Source organism: Pollicipes pollicipes, unplaced genomic scaffold (genome assembly GCF_011947565.3).
Source record: "Pollicipes pollicipes isolate AB1234 unplaced genomic scaffold, Ppol_2.1 Scaffold_5724;HRSCAF=6776_pilon_pilon_pilon, whole genome shotgun sequence".
Taxonomy (NCBI): Eukaryota; Metazoa; Arthropoda; class Thecostraca; order Pollicipedomorpha; family Pollicipedidae; genus Pollicipes; species Pollicipes pollicipes.
This window is the reverse complement of record NW_023596746.1, coordinates 5,272,592-5,280,673: the sequence shown is the minus strand read 5'-3', so window position 1 is coordinate 5,280,673 and position 8,082 is coordinate 5,272,592. Positions and strand designations below refer to the sequence as shown.

The 8,082-nt window shown below is 51.6% G+C and overlaps 1 pseudogene; it reads left to right on the top strand.

Annotated features, from left to right (window-relative positions):
- The first annotated feature begins 830 nt into the window (after positions 1-830).
- On the top strand, positions 831-2,999 carry LOC119102519 (carboxylesterase 1E-like; annotated as a pseudogene).
- The last annotated feature ends 5,083 nt before the right edge of the window (positions 3,000-8,082 follow it).

The following is an 8,082-nucleotide window of genomic DNA, read 5'->3' as shown; positions in this document are numbered from 1 at the left end:
AATTAACCCCAAAACGCTTCAAAACAAACCTCTTCAGAGCCCGGACTCTTCAGCTCTTTTGCGATTTGACAATTTTATGTTCTTTATGTTAATCATGCGCAAGTGAAATTATGATCGTACTGCGGCGTTGCATAATCAAACGGCCTGAACAGGCAGCTTGCATTTATACAGCTTTGAAAAATTTTCTGGTGTGGCCTTTCTTTCAGTCTTCGTCCAAGGACCTTTTGAAAATCCTGGATCTTTTCATTGTTTTCATTTTTGACGGTGTGATGTTCCGATCACACGTGGTTGCGAAGCATGCTAGGTTCTTTTATTTAAATGATAATCTGAACCCAGATGCCGATGGTTTTGCCGGATGCCAATGGTTTTGCCGGATGCCAACTCTTGACAAGCAACGTGTCTGTTTTTTGCTAAGCACTACCATACCAAAAAAGGGATAAATGAAAGTTTTATTTTGAAGAAGTTGCGTTTAACGAAGTGTTATCAAGGAAATACTAATATTCTCCTGGCAAAACCAGTGCGTACCGAGGTTGAAAAGGTTAGAAAATGGCAAGAAATGCGGAACTTAAGTCATGGATAGCCCCTGAGCCCGGGTGTGGAGCAAGTTGTGGACATAGCTGTCATTGAGCAAACAGGTACCAGATGCATGAGAGTTGAAACTTGACTACGCTAACAGTCGCTCAGAAGCTACAGGTCCGGACAAGTTTGTCACACTGACATTCCGTTCTCAGCAGTAGCCAACTCTACGCCTGGGGCGACACTGTGACGTCATTTGCTAGGCAACGCTGATTGGCTGCCTGAGGCCAGCGGTCGCCTTCAAGTATCCGGGAGCACCCCGAGTTGCCCACAGTCCGGCCAGCGGCTGGGTGCCTCGCAAAGTCGGCTGCCGTGGCTACCCGTCAGCGGAGACCAGAAGCCTACGCGTGCATCGTGATGCAGACGCTGTTGAGCGTGACGCTGCTGGTGGTGGTGGCGGTGGGATGTGACCACCAGGGGTCCCGCCCACTCGTCGCGATCCGCGAGGGCCTGCTGAGAGGAGTGGTGGGGAGGAGCTCGGCCGGCAGGACCTTCTACAGCTTCAAGGGGATCCCATATGCTCGCCCGCCGCTCGGAGCGCTCCGTTTCCAGCCGCCGCAGCGTCACGGAGTCTGGTCGGGTGTGGTGGATGCCATGGAGCACGGCAGTATCTGCTACCAGCTGAACCCGCTGAAGAACAAGACGCGCGATGGCTCCGAGGACTGCTTGTTCGCCAACGTGTACACGCCGCAGTTGCCATCAGCGGAGGGTGCGGCAGGCGGGCTGCCCGTCATGGTGTTCATCCACGGAGGTGGCTTCACCTTCGGTGACGGAAACAGCGACTTTCTGGGGCCTCAATTCTTGATGGACAGTGGCGTGGTGCTGGTCACGTTCAACTACCGCTTGGGACCGTTCGGGTTTTTCACGACGCATGACGCAAACGCGCCCGGAAACTACGGCCTTCTAGACCAGGTCATGTTGCTGCGATGGGTTCAGGACAACATTGCCAGCTTCGGGGGCGACCCAAAGACAGGTGACCATTTTCGGAGAGTCGGCAGGCGGATCTAGTGTCTCTCTATTGGTGCTGAGCCCCCTCGCCAAGGGTTTGTTCCAGCATGCCATTAGCCAATCTGCCACCTCGATTGCGAGCTTCGCCGCCTCTGGTAGACGATATGGACTGGCGGAGAAGCTGGCAAGTCTCGTGAACTGCTCCACTGATGACGTGTCATCCATGGTGGATTGTGTCAGAGATGTACCTGCTCACGACCTGCTTGGTGCGATTCTTATCCTGGACGCCGAACAGGAGAGGTACTTCCAACCTCGCGTTGATCGCGAATCTGAGTCACCGTTTCTACCCGACGACCCGAGGACGATCTTGGAGACCGGAAACTTCAATTTGGTTCCGTGGATGAACGGCGTGATGGAAGAGGAGAGCACCCTATTTCTTCCTAATATCTTACGCACGATGTCGCCAGACGGCCTGTTCGCTGGAAACATTACACTCTGGGGTCTCGTGTCCGACCTCACCACCAAAGCCGAGTCGCCCATCCTGGACTGCGGCGCCGATGCACTGGAGCAGGCCACCAAAGTCTACAACTTCTACGTCGGCAACGCAACAGTCAACTCTGACAACCTCCTGCCGCTGGCCCGCGTCCTCACTGACCGCCTTTTCATCGCTCCATTTTCTGAGGAGGTCCGGCTAGCCTCAGAGCACGCGCCCGTCTACAAATATCTGCTGGACCACACGGGACCGGGCCGCCAGTCACTAGCTTTCATCTTTGCTCCAGGAGCGCCAGACTTCGGCCCCACCCATGGCGACGACCTGCTCTACCTCTTCAGCACCGATGAGAGGTCGCCGATAGTGCCCGGTTCGCCGGACGACCGCATGATCCGCTTCATGGTCAGCGTGTGGACCAGCTTCGCTCGCACCGGTCGGCCAAGCTCTGACGTGCTGCCGATGCCGGACTGGCCCATCTTCACCTCGCAGAGCCAGCGCCACATGCGGCTCAACTCGGAGCCGTCGGTCGGCGAGCGTTTGTTCGAGGAGCGCGTGCGCTTCTGGCAGGGCGTCCCGATCAACGAGCCCTGGCGGCACGCCGTGCGGAGCGAGTGTCCACCGTCGGCTCCTGCTGACGGGGCGGAGGCCAGCCCTGTCGCCTGATGCCGGACACGGAGGGACGTCAGCCGTAGCGGACGAGAGAACTCCGGAATTCCGGCCGACCGTGCATCAGGCACTCTCCGGCTGCCCGTTTGGCCGTCAGGCCGTCTCCGGCTGCCCGGGAATTGGTGGTGGGTCAGTATTGGAATGTAATCCATGCAAGTAAGTTGGCTTCAGTGGTTCTTTGGATTGCCGGTGAAAAAGTAATGCACCCCGATTTCTGTTTTATCAGGAGGAGGGAGCTGGTGATTGTTGCCCAATAATGGTGCTAATGACGTCATGTACCGTCATAAGTTTGTGTGACCAATAAATGCGACCGGTAATGTCCTTTCATCATCACATGCTCGAAAGTCCTTAGTGGAAGGCGTTTTCAACAGAATATGATGGTTTGAAGACCGTTAAAGCACCTGAAATACAGCGGTTGCAATGACTCACCGTTTCTTGACATATAAAAATGGTTGTAGAAACCAGGATGACATTCAGCGTGAAATCCTTAATGTCTGTTTTTTGCATATTTGCCATGCGCAAACCTTTGGTGGATTTTCTTTGCCCTAGTGCTCATGCATTTAGTCATTTCGTCATTCAAAAGGTGCCATAAGATGCGTTTGATATACGATACCTACGCTACCCTTCTTATAAGATACCAATGATAAGGTAATGTACTGAAGCAGCATCGATATACATCTACAGGGGTGTAACCTACGATGGTGAACCTACTACAATGAACTGGACACGTCTGATTCGTATATTTTGCCTATAGTTATGCAAACAATGTGATGGGGACCCAAAAAAATAACCAAGGTAAGTGAGACACATACGCATGGGTGAAAAAGTTTTTGATTTACCGGATATCATCGGTGACAAAAACGAACAGGCGAGCTAATTGCTGACAACATGTCTAAAATGAACACAGATTATAACAGACTAGATTATATTACAACAGTTAGACAAAACTCAAGGTTAGTATTGGTCTGTACTCTCTAACGCTTGTAGCGTGAGCTTCTGTACAGCTCATGTCGAACATTGACGTTTCGCTCCATAAGCAAGTTGAGCCACAAGATGTTGCCAGACATAGTAGCTTTAATCAGGATAGCTTTTAACAGGTGACATAAATATACTGCAAAATTTACTATATCAGTACTGACGTCACAGATCAGTCATGACCCTGTGTTTTTCCAATGTCCATCAGATCAGTGCGTCAAATACCAAATAACTAGGCTTATTACTAGCCGTAAGAATCGCAGCTGGCCACGGCATCTTGCGACGAACGTGATCAATTTGCTACTCGTCGCTTTAGCGTCGTGCCATTGAGACAGACGGGCTTGAATGCCCGTCGCGCGGTAATGAATTGGGTTCATTGTGAGGATGTGGGTTGTCGTTGGCTATGCTCATGTCGTGAGAAGCTGGTTGGGTTGAAGAACGCAGCCAATCGGCAATTTTTTAAAGGTACTGTGCGGCTTTTCCAAGAATCTGTCATGGAGGGTGTCCATGGTAATAACGCTACAATGCCCTGCCGATGTAGGAGGTTTGCTGTTTGTGGATACCTAAATCGTAGCCTCAAAGGTAAAAGAAAGAAGTTGGAGCGACGCATGTCAAGGATTCATTCAGGGCTTCCTGCTGCTGAGCAGAACAGCGGGTGTGAGCCAAGGGACAGAGCATCGCTGGTTTAGGCCCATCACGTTGCCCGTTGCATCTCAGACTTAGGGCGCGTATCCCAGATAATTTTCCGTAGTGAGGGAGAATCCCAGAGAATATTCGGAGCAGGATCAAGACGGAGAATCTGTTTTCGCTATGCATAACTGTGACCGTTAGCTGTGGATGGCGCATGGAATAATCCGGGGGATAATTTTCGGACCGGCTGAATGTAAATGGAGAATATCCGCGGATGGTTATCGGAGAGATAATTATTCGTTGACTAATTTTCCCTTGGCCAAACGCGCCCTTAGCGTACTGACCGGTGGCCAGGCGTGAGACAAAACACTTTTCATTGCCATTGCGTTGTATATAGACCCAAATATAGGTGCTAGGTGTGTTAGTTTGCTTGCATCTGCTAATACCAATTCTGCATGGGTTCTTCTCTAATACATTGGGCTCATGTTAGGAGGTCTGAGGCCCGCACCAGCAACACCAGTGAATGTGAAGATGATGAAAGTCGCCACCTCTTCCAGCTGATGGCACGATGACGTCACGAAACCAAAAGTGATATTGTTTTCAGGTGCTTGTAGAATGATGTTATCGGTAAATGCATGATTACGGGGTGCAATTTTTCAAGATACTTATAGGTGAGCGGGGGGGGGGGCAGGAAGAAAAACCTGGACCTGCCTCGAATATGCGCTCAATCCAGTTTTCCCCCAGATTTGACGCACATCCTTTTCGGGGTTACGAACGGAGACCTCGCTTCTCAAAATTAGTTTAGAAGAGAGGATAGACCGTAAACAATGGTGACTTATGAAACATAATGCAAAGTGATATCCAAAATAGCAAACTGCATCCCTGATTACGAGGATCATTATCCAATGCTTGATGCCCAACAAATGACACTTGGGCACAAATGGACTGAAAAAAATGTGAATGGTTACGCCCCATAACTTTTGATTTATATGTGTTTTTTTGTTGTTAAACGCGTTTAGAGCTGTATCGCAGCAGTTCCTGATAGTTTTGGCTACATTTGACAATTTAGACAGTTCGAAATTTTGTCGGTGACAGGTTAGGCACTCTTTTCACCCCTGCACATGCCTAACGAATCACAACACCACGAAACAATGCAGCACTCGAATGACTAGAACTGATCTCCCACAGATCATTGAGCTGCTCTGACCGCACGTACTGCAAAGATCGGCCGGAGGAGGTTCGGCTCCTTTCTATGTATGCCGTGAGAGGTACACGAAATGCATGCGCTATGTCTAATTGACGTCGTGCACGCGCCGAAAGGCGGGTTGCTGGAGGGTGAAATCTGGACACGACGCATGGGCGCGCGAGGCGGTTTTTCATGACCGCGAGTCGCTGCGGCCCGAAGTTTGGTCGTGGCATGTACTGGAATGGCCGTTTTTGGCCCACTGGTTTTGCGCAGGCGGACCGAAAATGTGACGGACGACAAACACAACGAACAGACGTTTGAAACTGTGCCATCATCTCGGCAAACAGGGTCGGAGCGACATGAAATTGACACGTTCCGGCAAATATTCGAGCGGGGAATCGCGTGGTACCAGATGTGCAGTAGCACGTGCCATATGTCACGTGCACAGAAGCGGCCAAGATACATCCAGCCGGTTTCGACCGTTTTTCACATTTTATGCCGTATGTCGGCAGCCAGAGCGCGTGGAGCCGCGAATCGAATTTTGTGGTGTTGACGGGCGTACCGTCGTCAATTCTTGTGCCTAACACGATTTTGTGCAGCGCACGGCTGCGCCAGTAATCGTGCCTGCAGCATGCTGCCTGGCGGTACCTGCCTCCAGCAAACTGTCACAGACGGATCGAACGCGTACCTAGCGATCTCAGTCATATTTCAGTCAAAATAGTCGTGATCTATCTGATGGGTGCCGGGTCAAGTTTGATGTGTTACCGGCTTGGCTGCAGTCTCGTATGATAGGGAAATTTCGCTCACTGTGGAGTGTTTAGTTCATATCTTAATTAGAACTAATTCGATCCGTTAGAAATAACCTGACAATTTATGACGTCATTTTTTTGACCTATAGCATGGCCTTCTTTGCCTGTGTATCAGCGGACGGGGAGGGTGGCCAGTGGTCACTGCCGTATTTCCGTCGAAGCTGTTAGGGCTTCAACCTCATGCTGCCCGCGGGAACAACTGACTTGCAGATTAATCCTCCTTCGATGCTCGTGTGCCCATCACCGCACTGTAACCATCACGGCGCCTGCCCGGCTCCGGTCAGATATCCCTGACAGGGGTTCAATATTCACGGAAGGCTCACATGAAATAACGATTTGTGGAACTCATCGTCATGCATAGTCACGATTCATTAAGACAAACAGGGAAGGCGAAGTTGTTGGCCAAAGGCCAACGGATCCATACTATTAAGGTACCTATGATGAAGACAGTGCATTGAAACAACGTCGATGGGAATTCACGATGATGTGATCGCTTGATCCAGTAAGTATATGATCTATGTGTTACGATGAAATAAACACTTCGAAATCGTTTATTTTGCATTCGTTCATGAATACAACGTAACGAGGAGCAAGGAAAAAAGAACGTGAGGCTTGTACCTATTACGAGCAACGACGCCAGGAAACACCGCATTACTCAAACGGTTAGAATCTGTTGCCCACAGCTACTTCAATGCATTTAGCGAATGACGCCGCTCGCTGCATAGATCAATGAAGAATGTGCAGTTTCATTCGATGCTTGCGGTGGGCTTTACATTCAATGCACGCGCGAAAATAATGGGGTCGCCATCAGCTAGTTCCGACTGAAAGTGTGGAATACTGAAGTTTCGACATGAGTATACCCCGAAATGTTTTCAGCATGCATTGATTATTACGCTACATAAGCCGACAAAAGTAAACTGGTAAGGAATACGACACCACAGTTATGCATGCACCGCGTGCGTAGGATAAACGAAAAGGTTGAAACGCCTGGGCAATTCTTGGTTATTTGTGCTGCGATTAGTGCCGTCTACACTGTCATAGGTTATAAGTGTCAACAACAGACCAATATCAAAGCCTTTGAAGTCAAAGGGCATACCGTGTCATGACGTCACGCTCGCTTTGTTGCTCTGTTGACGGGAACTTTGACTCCCAAGCGTCTGCGTGCGGTGCCTGTCTCTCTGACTCTGTCCTTGCCCTCGCTCGCACTGTCAGAGGCTCGCAATGACGCACCCACCGGCTCAGGCGTTATCACGCAGCCGAGCCGGTGCAAGTCACGCCCGTGTCTCCGGGTCCCGAGCTGCGCACTGCAGCTGACCTCGGGCGCCAGGCCGCGACCGAGGCCAGGCGAGCGCTACACATCGGCGTCCGCCGCCGGCGCCGCCACGTCCCCCTGCCCGTCCGCGGGCGCCACGCTGAACGGCCGCATCGGCGTCTCCTCCAGGATGATGCTGGGCCGGTGCGCCAGGTTCGCTGTTTTGGTGGCGGGTCGGCCGCCGGCGCGGAACGTGCGGAACGAGCTGGTCTTTCCAGCCCGGCTGCGCGGGCCGACCTCGGGCGTGGCTGGAGCGGCGGCGTCTGGCCCTACCGACTGCCGCTGCCAGGTGCTGTCGTACCGGAATGAGGGCTTTTTGACGATGCCGCGCGAGTAGATCTCCTCGTCGGGCGTCTGTGGGGTCGGCTCCGTGGTTTCCACGTCTGCAGGTGGGGAAGAGGTATACGTTAGTGGAAGCCTCGGCGGCGCGTGTGGAAAGAGTCATTCCGTGTTATGCGAAGGCCAGAGCTGCATATAAGTGGGGATGCAT